Source organism: Aphelocoma coerulescens, chromosome 1 (genome assembly GCF_041296385.1).
Source record: "Aphelocoma coerulescens isolate FSJ_1873_10779 chromosome 1, UR_Acoe_1.0, whole genome shotgun sequence".
Taxonomy (NCBI): domain Eukaryota; kingdom Metazoa; phylum Chordata; class Aves; order Passeriformes; family Corvidae; genus Aphelocoma; species Aphelocoma coerulescens.
This window is the reverse complement of record NC_091013.1, coordinates 6,162,292-6,178,105: the sequence shown is the minus strand read 5'-3', so window position 1 is coordinate 6,178,105 and position 15,814 is coordinate 6,162,292.

The window sequence follows — 15,814 nt, the reverse complement described above, 5'->3', positions numbered from 1 at the left end:
ATTGAACATGAGCGCTTCTCTGCTGGAGCACTCACCTCAGTGATTTGCACAATTCATTCACTGCAACCTGTCCACTTCTCCCTCCTTCTGCAGGCAGTAATTTCACCCTTCCCTGGCTTCAATCTTCCTCAAGCCAAGCCAGCATAACCCACTGCAGTATTGCCACCACTCTGCAGCTTAGGGCTAAAGCCATTCCCAACCTCAGAGCACAACACTCCCAGCTTCCCTCTCAGCCAGGACCTAGCAGTATTCAGGAGGGCAAGGATCATCCCACAAAGGGAGACAGAGCTTTTCCACCACAGGCACTTTGGGCTCGGAGCCACTCAGAGAAAATATCTCCCCCTCCAATCCTCAGTAAAGCAGATTCTGGAACAAGCCAGGAAAGCATAGTCACTGTGTCTTCAAGGAGAGGCCAAGGATCAGACAGCAGCTTTACAAGACTTTTGGTGATACAAATTTTATTTTTAAATTAGAAATTTTTATTTTAATGAAAGAACTTTTGATTTGTTACATTATCAACTATTCCATCATTTGTGAGTTTTAGCCAGAGCCCTTGCAACTGTAAAAGGAAAAGTGAGGTGAGAGGATGAGCAGAGCCTTGAACCCAGGTATCACCCTCTGTTTTAGAGCAGGTGATGCTGAGGGGCAGCTCTTGAGCAGTGTTTTGTAAGAACCCCCAGACTTGTGAAGTTCCCCCAGACCTCTGAGGGTGTGCACTGCACCCAACTTTATCCCAGCCCTAACCAGGGCAGCAGGAAAAGGTCCAGCTCCTCAGATGACAAAGGGCTGGGTCACTTCAAATTCAGAGCTCCTGCAGGAAGGGAAAGGGAGGAGGTTTGTGAGCACCTCAGAGATACAGGAGCTCTTTGCACATATGTAACCTGAAGCCTCAAGCTGTACCATAATCCTGAGCAGTGCCTGGGTTTGATATTTGTGCAGACAGGAGTCTCACTGCCTCATGAAAGCAAGAAATACCAAGTTACTGAAAAAAGCCACCATCTGTCTTCTATAAAACCAACAGACAGAGCTTTTGACACTGGTGAACTGTTCTAATATACCGTTTTATTGCCAAAAAAAGGCAAGATGCAACTGAGCCCATCACCGTATCATGCTCAAATTAGAAAAAACCTACTGGATGTGTGTTGTACATTAAATACAAAGGCAGGTGACTAGAAAACTTGTGAATCACCTCCTAACAGATTCACACCTTTACTTCCTGAATCAAGGTATGTTTAATATGATTGAGTGATCTTCAAGTACATCAATCAGGACAAGAAAAAACTGATACACAGGCCACCATTATTTTTCTGGTTTGGATTAAACAAGTAAGTTTTAAAGCCAAAGCTACAGAATTGACAGGAAAGACAACAAACAGCTCTGCTCTGAGAGTCACATCACAGGCTAGTACATTCTAAGGACAGGGATGGCACTGACAAGCATTCAAATCTGTAGTAAAGGGGAGGGGGGGGGAAGCTATTCAGTACAAATATTTTGGTCGGTGGGGAAAGGAAGAAGGGAAATACCAATTAGTTGTGTTTGGACAATAGCTCTTCCCATGAAGTTACTGAATTTGGTAAAATGTTCTTGTCCTGGACAGCACAGCCACAGGTGTCAAATGAACTGACCACAAAGAAATAGGTGCCATTTTACTAGTTTGTTTACTTGTTTACTAGAATCCATACTGTGATATTTACAAGTGGGGAAGCTGGATGCTTTTAATAAAAAAAAAAATTAAAAAAATCATTACCTGGATGCTGGCTTCAGTAAATTCCCAAACAAAAGCAAGCCAGCATCTCTGCAAGTCCAGAGCTGACAGTTTCACTGAGATTTAATAAAGCCATCACCAGGGACAGCCAGAACACATAATTTAGTGCACTGGAACTGCAGTTGAAGAAATAGTTCCCCATTCTTAATGGACAACACAATGGAATTTCAGCATTTACCAAGCATGCCAAGAACTTCTAATTACCTAATATGAACTTAGGCAAAGAGCCATTCTGTCTTAAGTTCTGAATTCAGTAAAACAGATCAGTGCATTGTTTCAAGCGAGTAGGCACCGAGTTTATAAAGGAAAAGCATAATTGTGGAGTTCAGCTCTGCATTGCAATACACACCACTTAACAAAATGGGAAAGTTAATCAAGGCAGTGACTTTTCTTTTTTAAAAGTCCACAGTAATGACAGAAGGTGAAACCAACATTAAATACAGGTGTCCAATTAAAACTCATTCTCACACACGAATTCCTCTGCAGTTATATAACTATGCCAGCACCAGGATATCTCTGCAGCAAAGCATGTTTTCAGTGATCCCAGCTCCTGCATACCTCAGACCCTGTGACTGTAGTGGTCAAACCCATTCAGACCAGCTGATGGTCACTTGACTCTCTGCACTATTTATACATTGCTCTATTAAGTGAAGCTTCTGATTGGGCTGAATAGATTTATGAAAATCCTGCCCAAGACATTTCTTAAATTGCTTTTCCAGAGAGCACTAGTACAAGCAAGCCTAGGGAGGTATAGAGCTGGCACAGCCTTCTAAAACAACTTCCTAAAGGCAAAACCATTCACATTCTCAAAGGCCAACTAACTAACTTGTTTTTAAAATTTGATTGCTGATAAATGCAAACACAGTTACCTTTAACCAGGACTTATTTTTGCATTGACCTCACAGACATGGTCTTTGAAGGATTTGATACAAACAGATAAGAAACTGGCTTAGCTGCAAAAATCCATAAAAGATGCTGTAAATACTAATTTGAGCACGCAAAAAAATGACCAAGCCAAACTGTAGACTAATTCAACATACGTTTTACAGCCATAATAAAATAGGTCTCATAAGGAGTTAAGCAAACTGTTCAAAATGAAATTGATGGAATAATGAAGCCTGCAGCTTTGAAGAGTGGCACAAAACTTCCATGGAAGGGTATAAGCATGAGTTAAGGTCCCTAAGCTAGAGGCTTCTGTATGCTAGGAAGTAATGAACTAAGTTTCTCTAATGCCTGCATTAGGACCACACTGTTCTGCAAGTGAGTAACATTCAGTTGTCAGCTATTGTTAGTACATGCTCATACCCCAGTGTATTGTAACCATCCACTGGATGGTAATAGAATGTGAGAAACTGAATTAACTTATTCATCAAATCATGATTTTATGAGCAGTAAGGTAGAATTTTATATAAAGGCAGCAAACAGTGCCAGTGAAGTTTCTGTTTAGGCACACAGTGTTAAACAAACATCTCGCCAGAGGATTCCAGCTCAGTTTTTTACAAGACATAAGGAAGGTAGCACTGTGCACACAAAATGTATTAGAGAAACACCCACAGCCAGACCTGCTTGTGTGGACACAAACCAAATGTTTCTAAGCATGAGGAAGGGTTAGAGTGCAGGAGACTGCCAAAGCACAGAGGAGATGGAAAAAAAAAAAGTGAAAAAACCACTTTCCCCCCACAGCCTGTGTGTTCTGGGTTCCCCTCACCAGTCACAGCCACTGTGCCTCTGCAACAGCTTTGCCAGACTCACTGTACACCAGCACTTTCAGGCACATCAGGGTATGGAACATGTGCAGAACAAACCCACCCAGCCATTCAAGAAGCAAATAGCTGGTGCTCACAGCACATCAATATTGCTGTAGTAGAGATGCTAAGGATTCAACAGCTGTCAAAGAATTATTTTATCAGTTTCTTAGCTAGCTTAATTCTCTTTTTCTAAACAGCATGCATGCACCTTGCAACAGCACACCCCCAGCATGCCAAATATCAACAATTTGACTATCAATGCAGCTGAAACATGAGCAGAAACTAAATGGGTAATCACAAAATATTGCATTTTAGTGCAGATATGATTCAGCTGAAGACTAAATACTAATAAATTCTGATGCTGGGTGAACTTACTCAAACAAGCCTCTCTCAATACCCCTACAGCACATAATCTTTGATGGCTGGGCTCTGAAAGCCCTGCTATGTCCTTACCATGCAATTCAATTCAAGCTACCATGCAGTTACAGCCTCTATAGTACCCAGTCTGTGTGGAAAACAGGGGCCCTCATCTTTAGTAACACTGTTATTTATTAATGCTAGATACTTACATGCATAAAATATCAGGGAAAGAAAATAAAGAAAAGATAAAAATTTAAAAAAAAAGAAAATATCAGGGAAAGAAAAGGCATAAAATGGCAAGCAACTAGTGAACAAGTGAAAGCATACCAGGGATGAATGAGACCAGTTTGATCCAGAAGTTGGGTAACAAGCCAAGTGCCAACAATTTCTAAGACTAACTGGCAGCACTAACAGTGTGATCCTTCTGTATCTTTCTCAAGGACCTACTTTAAAGATAATTACTCTCATAAGTGCAGTTAGTACGTACTCCACAGGAGAATAGCATCTGTGTTACTTGAACTTCACAAAATAAGGCACTTAATTAGTCAATTACAGAGCTGATGTTACAAAGCTACCTGGTCCTGTACCACACAAATATGCAACAAGAGGGTGGCAAATATAAATTCTTTCACTGTCCTGTTGCCCACCATCTCCTACTTGCCTTCCTGTGAAGTGAACTCAACTGGGGGAAGTAAACACACCCTTCCCCCTCTTCCAGCCAAGTGCAATATGAAGCTTAAAACATCTATGCTGAGAACTTAAAATATAAGTTCTAATAATATAACATCCCTTAGAGTGCTATAGGGAAAGTAACTCTGGCCCCCAGGCTGGGAAAAGAAAATAAAATAGCTACCTAGATAGGTGTTTTAAACCAATTAGTTGTAAACCTGAAGGATTGGGAATCTGGGCTACAGGCATGGTTTGGGCGTTGTTGTGCCTTATGAATGAGAGGTACTCACTTTATCCCTCCAGTACATGCAGTTTAGATGTCAGCCACCTTCCTCCCCCTGGTAAATGCCAGAACCATCCCAACAAAAACAAGTCCACACAGGGTGTCACACCTGTTATACAGCAGTAATCATTACCCTGGAAACACAAGGGTGCAAGTTACAAGTGTGTGAAAGAAAATGCAGAATCTACAACTTCAACAAAAACATAACATATAGTCTTAAGGTGGACATCAAAAAAACCATCAGGGAGCATTAAAGCCCTCAGAAGCCTGCAAATCTGAACATAATGCCCAGATTACAATGCAGATGCAGTCAAGGTCTTCAGAAAATCTGAAATTAAACCAGAACTGGTGTACTAGGTAAGTGTTCTGCAAATTAGAAGATGCAGCAACTTTCAATGACCAAAAATAAGGTTCGCAATTCTTCAAGTGTTAAGAAATCTTTGCAAGAGACATCTGAAAGCCAAGGGCACATTTTATCTTGCCTGAAGATTATCACATGACAACAGCATGCTACTGTGCCACAGAGACCTAACTGTGTGTGTTTATCCCACAGCTCACATGACTTTGCTTCCTTTAGACCATAAATGGTGAAGAGAAATACGTTTAGCAGAAGAGCAACAGGTAAAATGTGCTAAGAAGTTTCCTAAAATAGGCATCTATTCTACAGAACCCAGGGTAATATTTACTGGTGTTAAATCTGCATGAAGTAATAGACACCAGCCAGTCACGCACAGGTTACAAACACCAATTCATGCAGCTCTAGATAGGCAATAGTCTATATTTAACTTAGGAGAAAGCAGGAATAGTGATGTGTAAGGGACAGTGACACCAATGCTTTTAAAGTTAGTAAGATTCTTATTCCAAACTGGTACTCCCAGGAACACTCTGGAAGAAGTCACACAATTCCAGCTTTACAAGTTAACCAGCAGAGGAGTTTTAAAGTACACAGAACTGAAGGACCTTAGGGAAACAAGAAGATTGTGTTTTACTGAGACAACCATTTGAGTGAAGATCCCCTGCTCCTTCCACATAAATATACAGACACATACATGCACTTCACTGGAGTGATCAGGTAAACAGGGACAAACAAGTGCCTTGGCAGGGGAGATAGATGGCTGTCAGTACTGCTTTACCTTCTTTAAGCATTTCAGCAGGAAGACCTGTTTGGATCTAGGACTGTACTGCATGGGCCACTAGCTGAGTTGTGTAATAAGGCCATTAACATCTGAGTGACACATGTAAGTCAAAGCCAGGCTGCCCTCTCATGCTTAACCTCCTAATTATCATACAGATAATTAAGAGGGTACCGAAACACGGGGCTGCATCCATCAGTGCAAAAGCAGTTTTTACACAGCAAGTGCTAATCAGTAAACTTTTTCTAGAAAAAGTCACAATAACTATGCCAAAAAGGCACAAAAGTCTGGGGTAAGTCTTAAGTGGGATTCTGAAGAAAAACCACAAACCCATGACCTTAGGTCAAAAAAATGCATGTGAACACATTACAATATGGAAATTTAACTTTGACTTTATCCCTCTTTTCAAAAGGGGAAATACAGAACCTGGAAGAGAAGACTGAACTTATAGAAATATTTTGTGTGAGTGTATAACTCCCACAAAACAGAATAGAGGAGGCACCAGCTGGAGAAGCATCTTCTCTCATGATAGATATGATCTCCAGGCTGTTTTACCCACTCAGAATCTTGCCAAGACTATCTTTCAGTTTTTCCATAACATGAACTGTTTTTAGACCATCTCCATGAAAAAAAGGCAAAAATTAGCCCAGGACCGTTGTGTAAGATGTGACTGGAAAGAACAGAAAAGTAACTCACTCAAGTATCCAATTAAATGGGATACCTCAAGAATCTCAGGAATACTCAAAAATTCAAAAGTATATCCAGGACAAACAGGAAGAAATATTGCCCTTTACCAAGGTGACCTTAAAATGAAGAAGGCAAATTTATTCAGGGCAGGCAGTGACTATGGTGACGGGAATTCACAATACTGAGAAAAATAATAAGGACAAGCATACCAGTGAGTTTGAGCAAAGCCTCTTGAAGGGAAATCCTGGATAGTATGGAATATCAGTAATATTTAATCTCATATGGATTGCTAATAGGTTCAGGCAATCACAAAACAGCAGACCACAGCAATTATAAGGGGATCTCAGTTTTGAGCTGTGCATTAAACAGGATCTGCTACCAAAGCTGTGAGATTAACACCCCACTACTACAGTGTGTAGTGGTGGACAGTGATTAAACTCATTCTGCAATTTGAGAAGGTCTCTTGGAGAGTTATGAACACTGTGTTACAACAGCAGATTTAACTGGAGCTTCTCATGACATTCCTGATGTGGCCTGAATAAGCACTGCTTCAGGAGCGTGTGACTACAGGTTCCAAGTGAAGAACTCCACTGAAAAGCCATTATTCCTGGTTCCCAACACATACTTAAAACACCAACTCAAAGCAGACTGTGATTACAGGCTGTGTTATAGAAACCCAGGCTATACCTGCCCTATTCCATCCAGTTTGATTTACTGCAATGCCCACTCAGTTGTTAAATTTTGCTACTTAATAGGACATCTATTCTAAATGCAAGTATTATCTATTCCTACTCCTAGAAACACCATTGCAGAGCAGGAGAAAGTCTTGGTTATTCCTCTGAGAAGTTTTAAGAGTTCTGTGGGATTGTTTGCTTTTTTTATTCCAAGTAATTTTAAGGTATTCCAGTACTGAATTAGCCACAGTACACTAGAATAAACATGAGAGCATTTTTGAATCAGGCCTACTCCAATTCAACAACTTCCTGCCCAAAAGGGCTTTTTCATAATCAGAGATGCAGCATGAAGAAATGACACCAGAGTATACTCTAAAGGTAGGATTAAACACCAAACACCCAGACAGGACAGTGAGGATGAGCAAGCAACCCAAAAACTTATGGGTAGACCAGAACACTACAAGCATTTCAAAAGGGCAAAACTCAAAGCCAGCTTAAGTATGAATCAGCAAGCAGAGGACACAGATCAACCACTTAATGTGTGTCTGCATCAGTATTGTGAATGAAGATTGCACTTCACAACAGAGATTTGTTTCACAAGCGAGGTGGTCTCCATCTCCCTACAGCTGCAAGACACACTGACGTGTGTCAGTACTTGTTCTGTTGGTCTAAAAAGAAAAATATCAGTAGCAATCTCTGCAATAAGCACAGAAGACAAGTGTCAGAGAGTTCTATATTCATGCACCGTAGTTCATCTTAATGCAAGGTTACCTGGACAAGGAAAGTAACTCACTGCAAAATACTGTACAACAGTCAGGAATGTGTCAGATCCATTGCTGCAATTAAATGTAATCTTTGAAGCAGAGCCTTTAGAACTAGATTCCTATTACAGGTAAGAAGACATTGAGAAAACTTAAATTTAAGAGAACTTAAATGTGTCCATATTAAATTCAGATTTCACACTGCATACTTTTATTCTTAATATCTGATGAAGGAAATACTGCCTTTTTAGCGTAACAGCTGTTAAAAATTCTAAGTATTATCAAAACATAGTTCAAAAACACCAGGTAGACTTATACTGATAAATCATTTGTTAAAGTCTACTTGAGCCTGATAGCTTGTAATACACAGCACTAACACAGGAACTACTATCAAAAAGCCAATCTCATTCATCCTCACTCTTTTCTTAAGATGAGTGGGGAAGCCCAAACAAAAACATGTGCATGAACACTTCTGATAGGCAGCAAGGGTGACAGGCACTCTTGGCTCTCCATTCTGTGTCTGCTAATAGCATGATCAGCTTCAGAATAACTCTTACTTCTTTTTATCTCTCTGTCCATAAGAGATTCATAACTACTGCTGTGAACACATGAAGTAATGCAAGAAAATTCCTTTTCCCTGTCAAATGTTGTAAGGAAGGCTCAATAATAAACTACTTACTAATAAAGCAGAGTCACTCATGTACAAGCTTTAGAGTTATGGATAACACAGCTTTTCCACTCTAATTGTTTTCCACCTATACAGCACAGTAAGCTCTTTAAATAATGCACAGATTTACAGGTAAGAGACCTGAGAATTCTATGTTCCAACACAGGTTCAAAGCATTTTCCCATCATCTGGTAGTAGCACTTTCTTCTAAATGAAGTGTATGTTCCCATTTGGAGACTTGCTTCTCCATCCCACTGCAGCAGCCTTCTAAAGGCTCCCAGGGGAAACATCTCCCTTTTGTTGACAGAATGCCTCACACAGCATCACTGGATAGCTGGGAAATCCAATGCACTGCAAGAACACAAACATCAGCACAAGATGACAATTAGATGGCAGAGCTGCATGTATCAGGAAAGTAAAGGAAGTACACTAAAACAGTAATTTTGGAGATAATGCCATTCAGAGCCTAGATCCTGACACATATAATCACAAGAATTATATGTACCAAAAAAAATGTCCACGGTATAAGGCAGGAAGACTCAGATAAAGTTGTTTTAAAAGTATGTCATTCTAAATACACAGAGATTCATAGTACAAGACAGACATTTTCAGTGAAAGTAATCCCTCTGACATCTCAAAAAAGAGGCTCTTAATAATTGATGCCTTCAAGAGAACTTAGCTGAAGCTACATATTAAACCCCAGGAGATGCAGTACAAGTGTTTTTTACCACATTCTACCTTAAGAACTAGGAAATAACACTACAGGTTCTAATGGGTTTAACTGCTTTCAATACTAAAATGTGGTGAGGAACTAAATATGACCCAAAGTTTGTCAGAAGCTGCTTCTAACTACATGTGCAGCTGAAATACCACCAGTGATCAGTCATACACAGACACGCTATTGGAAATTCTCCTGAAGAATAACCAGACACTTAACCTAAATGGCAAGAAGTGCAAATTGTGAGGGAAGATGTAGATCGGAGCAAACCAGCCTTCTCATCCAGCACTGCCCAAGTTCTGACAGTGGCAGGACAGAGGAGTTCAAAGGTCACTTTCACAGTTGATGTGGGTTTCCTTTAAGATGCCTGGAAAATGAGTGAGCTAACCACATCCACATTCTGAAATACTTTTTTGAGAACTCCTAACGAAGCTTCAGCCAAAGGAACAGGAACTGACTCATTTGTACAGTACCCATGCACTGCACAGTCACACTCAGATGTGTGCCTGAGGTGCACGTGGGCAGGGATAAAGCAGGCAAAGTTCACATTGTATTTGAGAGACTCCAGTCTGGGATTCTGCCTTGACACACCATGCTCAGCACGAAGGTGTGTTCACACACATCTTTATCACGGCAGCCTGCCACCCACTGTCAGCCCCAGCTCTACTATTTCTGCTTCTGAACACAAATTTATGCACAGAACTGAAGACTGCAAGCTGAGCTCCAGCCCGTGAGCTGTCCACAGTATTTTACTATCTGCAACTCAAACCAGCCATGAACAAAGAGATAAAGATAAATAAGCTGTCGTGGTATTACAGCCTGTGTGTAGAGTGAGGAATAAAACCCCCAAACCTAGTGTACCTTTTAAAATGGACTTGGCTGTATGTACTGTGTGTGAATCAACTCATAGCCCCAGCTATGTTTTACTGCAAGACAAAACAGTTCTGAAAGCAAAACTTGAAGGATCCAACAAATCATTCCAGTATTTCCAATTCATTTGGAAGTCTTCGGTGCATGGGAAAATAGAATGCAGTGTGGGAAGCTCTGTACAGGACATATATACTACTAAGTATCACCTTGCAGCTGTTAGCTATGTATAGACTTGCAGAAAACAGGCATCCCATTTAAAACTCTGCTTTCTACAAAATAGGTGTGCCACTAGGCCATTGTTTAAACCCACTGAAACTGCACTGAATCATTTCCCTGAATAGCATCACAATGAAGTGGGTGTGTTGTTTTTAAATCAAGGTGTCTGCTAAGCAAGTTCTTTTAACAATTTTTGATTATCTGCACATCCCAGAACCATAAGATCCATCTCTGAAATTCCATAGAAATTGCACTTATAAGCATAAGATGCCAAAGAAGCAACTCTGCACCAAATAAATCAGGGAAAGTAAAGGTTGGAATTCCAGGAAGAAAACACCTTTGGTCTGACTACAGAACTATGTTGCTCAGGATATCCATCAGAACCTCCACTGCTCCTACCTAACTGGGCTACTGAATGCAACCCTTCAAAAACAGGTTTACCTGACATCCCAGGAATAGTTTTCCCCATGGGTTTGGCTCTCCAGGCTATCACAAAGAAGCAATTTTATCTACAACATACAAGCGTTTTGTTTGGAGTTTCCCCCCCCCTCCCCTAAATGAATATTTGACTAAGCTTCCTCACCCATATCTAGGCACCTTTTAATTGATGTGTGCTTCTGTGGTATTGAATTGCATACTGCTCCTCCACCACAGCATTGCTTTTAACCTCAGCCAAGAAATAAGAAAGTTCCAGTAGGCAAATTTATCAGGCAGCAAAAGCATTCTGGAAGTGCTCAAACCAAACAAATCAATCTCCGAAGTTACAAATTACTGTGGGGCATTCTGGCTACAACATGCAGCTCTTTGAGCAGAACATCCTGGGGAAAATACAGCACTCAGCTTGCTAATACAGCTTTTTCCCCCCCCTCTCTACCAGATCAGGTAACCAAGCAGATGAATCCTGTGCCTAACAGGAGAGCAAGGAATGCCATGGTACTTCATACCTAAGAGGCAATTAGAGACTTCTAATTCAAATATATTGCCACCTTCTGTACTCATTTTCTAGAGCATGATCCACATATGCTTTCAGGAGAAATTTTGTTATGTAACAAAAACTAAAACACATCATTGCCAAGAAGGAGACACCTAGATAGGATAACAGCCTTAAGAGCTTTCTTTTGTGGTGTAAGAAACAAGTGGTACATGTCAGTTTTTTCCTTACATAAAGGTTTCTCCTACCTTGCTGCTATTACTGATATACCCAGTGGAAGACATCACCTTTCACATTCAGGAAGGAGCCATTCCTCCCCATCACTCAGCCTACTGAAAACAGCTGAACAAAACCAGCAAGGCAGTTGCAACCTGGAGCATCACCCTGACATCAGCACACTTTCCCTAAGTTTGTATATGGATTTCAGAGTCTTGGAGGTTCATTCTTCCTACAGCCATAAGCCAGCTGGGAAGAAAGCACTTTGATTTTCTGAATATGACAGGAGATTTTTGCCCTCTCCATCTGCTGTACTAAAGAAGGCTTTAGTGAGACCTGCCTGATATTGCTCAACAGTTTCTGAGCAGTTCCAGACAGGCAGGTGATCTCCCAGGAAAAGTGGTGCCACTAGTGAGAGAAGCTCACACTACACCTGTCTGACAAAGGGCAGCATTTTTATGTTCTGGATGTGAAGATTGGCTATCATCAGTCATTTCAACTTCTCAGCTATCTGAGCACCATGGAGCAGAGCCAGACCCCTGTAGCTGACAACAGTGGCGGGGACTGGACCACTACAGCACTCAAGAGAGCAACTCCTTTACGAGACACATAAATCACAGACAGCTTCCACCAGAAGATTGTCTGGGTTAGGCAGCAGAATGGAAACAAAGCAGCCACTCAACTTCCAGTTCCTCTCCCCAGCCACAAGGCACATCCTCCTGTCTGCCTGCACCAACAGATGCTCCTGAGAGTTAATGACGCTGCACTGCAGCTTGGTTCAGCTGGCACCTACTAAAGGAAGGTCAAAAATCTTCTAAGGATGCTCAGAATCCCTTAAGCAAGGATCAGTTCCCTGATAAAGCAGCTTAATACCTTCACAGCCCATGCTGTGGTTGTTCCTCTCTGAGGAGACCAGAGTTTCTAACACCTCTCTCTCCTTGCGCCCTGCTCAGGCTTTCCCTATCACAACTGCAAACACTATTATGCAATGTACGTGAGTGCTACATTTCCTATAGTTTCCGGGAGAAAGAATAAACATTGGATTTCATCCTCATTCCACAGCTGCTTGTGGGGAGGGAGGCCTCCCATCCACTCCTTCCTCCCCTGAGGAATTTCGGAGGAGGCGCGGAGCTCTCCCGGCCAGGGCTCCAGCTCAGCCCCCAACACAGCGTGCCCAGTTCAGCTGCTGCCCACCAAACCCAGGCACTTCATCCCTGTCACACTGCACAGGGCAAAATGCCTGCCTGCTTAGGGAGCTGGCACCCTGGAGGCTGGTTTTGCTGTTAGAGGTAAATTGGAAGCACTAATTACTGATGATAATCTAATTTTTTCACTCACTAGGGACACTGTCAAGAGCAGGCTCCCAAAAAGAAGACTATTTGTAAGCACAGTGCAAACTGATTACTACTAGCACACATAAAACGTATTTAGCAGAACACTTCTACCTTCATTTACTTATTGAGAAATCAGTGCTTTATCAGGCACCTAAATACACTCAAGCTTTACAAGAGACATGTTAAACTGATTTAAAAAGACTTCTGCACTGATAAGTGATTAGTGATACCACAGTCATTAATGATGAATATTTAGGTATTCACTAATTCATCCAGAAGCTTAACCAAAGCCATAGGTCTGAGGAGTTAAATATTTGCTGATGCTACATGAAGATCTCCTCCATTCAAAGGCCGTCATCCTACTAATTAGCGAATTTGGATACAACTTGCAACATTTGCCTGAAAGTTCAGTCTTCCCACCTGTTAAATGAATTAAGGAAATAGTTCAAAACCCATCAAATTTTCAATTCTTTTGATTTCTGCAGATGCCTCCTGAAACAATCAGGATGGACAAGTACCTTGTCTCCTCATACTCCCAAATTTTTCACCCTTTTTTTGCCAACTTGCTAGCACACGAACTTCTCCCTTGTATCTGCAGGTAGATACTGGCAAATACCTCCAGTTTTTATACAAAACCAAGAATGGTATCACCTGATCACATTCACATGACCATCTCCCATTCAAAGCATTCAAATCCCATTCAGTAAAGCACACCTCCAAATGCTGAACCTTCTTTATCACAATACCATAATTTTAACTAAGCCTGAAATTTAAAGTAGGATTGGGTATAAGCATTATAAAAGTCTGCTCTTTTAAATACTGTTTTTCAGGGTTTTACTATCTGTTCCTCCCCAATATAAATTAAAAGGGCAAAACAAAATGGGCCTCTCAAATGAACAACTACTCCAGGTATTTGCAATAAAGGTAGAGCATAGAAATCATTTCACATGTATTGCCCAACCCCACACTTGTTAGACAAGGGCAGCAAAAGATCAGTAAAACACAAATATTTAATTATTCACAAGCCATCCAGACCTGTGATGTTTTCCTTAAGGTGTGAACAGCTGGCTACAAAATTTAGACCAGATGTTGCTCTTTAAATGAGCACTGATTTATCAACATGCAGTTTCACCATGACCAAGACAGCTACAAAACCGTACAGCACTATGCATCTATTTATAGGAGATATTTCTGATGGTGAAGAAAAGTGAAACATCTGGTTCAAGATGATTATGAAACAGACAAATCTCATCACATAATAACTACAGAGCTAACTTTTCAAGAGCACAAACTGATGTGCAAAAAGGAACCCAAAATTCTGCAGAAAGGTACTCACACATGTATGAGGCAGCATTACTGTAAAGATGGAGTGCAGAATGACCATTACAAGGCCAACATAACTTTTTCCAGGATGTTGACTTTGATATCTCATTATGTAGAGAATAAGCCCAGTCTGCAGATTTCACTGGAAGGGTTGCATCACTGCCTAGTACTAAAAGCAAGCATGTATTGTTGTAACACGAGTAAGCGTTCACATATTCAAAATGAAGGGGGTTTTGTTCTCCCTCATCTACAAAAACCTTTGGAGACAGCCAGAAATTTTCAAAATGGATGCAACCACTAGTAAGAGCTTGGCCTAGAAAACTTACTTCTTGCTGGTTGATATGATCTAATGTTCACTTGTGCTCTCACAGAGAAATGAAGTACATTTTAGAAGTAGGCAAGAATCTGAACAAGGCTATACAAAAAGTCAGCGAGTTTTTCCATTTGAGAAACGTGTTGCTTGCTCAGTGTTTCTAGGCAATAATTCTGTCAGATCATTAGTTTCCCTGGTTCAATACCTCATAATACATAGTATGAGCTGTGCCAATATAGTATATTTTTTTGAAAGAACAGCTACAGCTTCTTCCCTAAAGTTGGATGCTTACACCAGCGTATCTTGTTGTATATTATAGTCAAAGATGAAATTTTTCACCATTATAAAGAAATCAGGCTCAAAAAAAGAGTAATTTCTAGGAGATTACAGAGCGTGTTCTCCTGTGAGCCACACCCAATCCAACCTTTCCAAATCTGTTTAGGCAACACAATGACCTGACTTTTGAGACACTGGGGATATAATAGTACACAAACTTGAAAAGGAGGTTTAAACTGTTCTTCTTGGACAAATAGTTTCAGTTAAAATTTATCGCCAGGAATAGTCAGATTCAGCAGCATCTGTATTGTTAGGCAAGCCTAGACAAAGCAAGCTTTTCTGCTGGGAATTGCACAATAGGCCCGTGTCAGTTATCTCTGAGAACAGGTCAGAAACACAGCCATCAGGATCTGCTTAAAAACTGTCAGCCAAACCATTTGGGCAGGGTGATGGTCCAGAGAATCTCCTATGTGCCAGACAGAAGGTGTGAAAGTGAAAGAACAATTTGTAGGTCATCACTCCATCATCAACTTCAAAACCATCCAGCAACTCTGTAAGGTTGCTTGAGTCAATTCATTCTTAAACTTTATATCTGAACCATAAAACCAGATTTTTCTGTCCTGGGACTGTTGGACTTTTAAGATACTACTATTTGTACCAGTAAATCACTTATTTAAATCGCTACTGCTCATCAGCCTTTATGAGCAATACAAGATCTTCACAGAAATGAGTTGATGATGATGTTCCGGCACTCTGAACTGAAGCCAATGATAAATCACAATTATCATATGTGGGAGACAAGAGGATTTAGATATGCACTCCACCTCAGTCTGTCCATGCAGCAGCTTAAGTTTAACCTTTTTTTTTTGG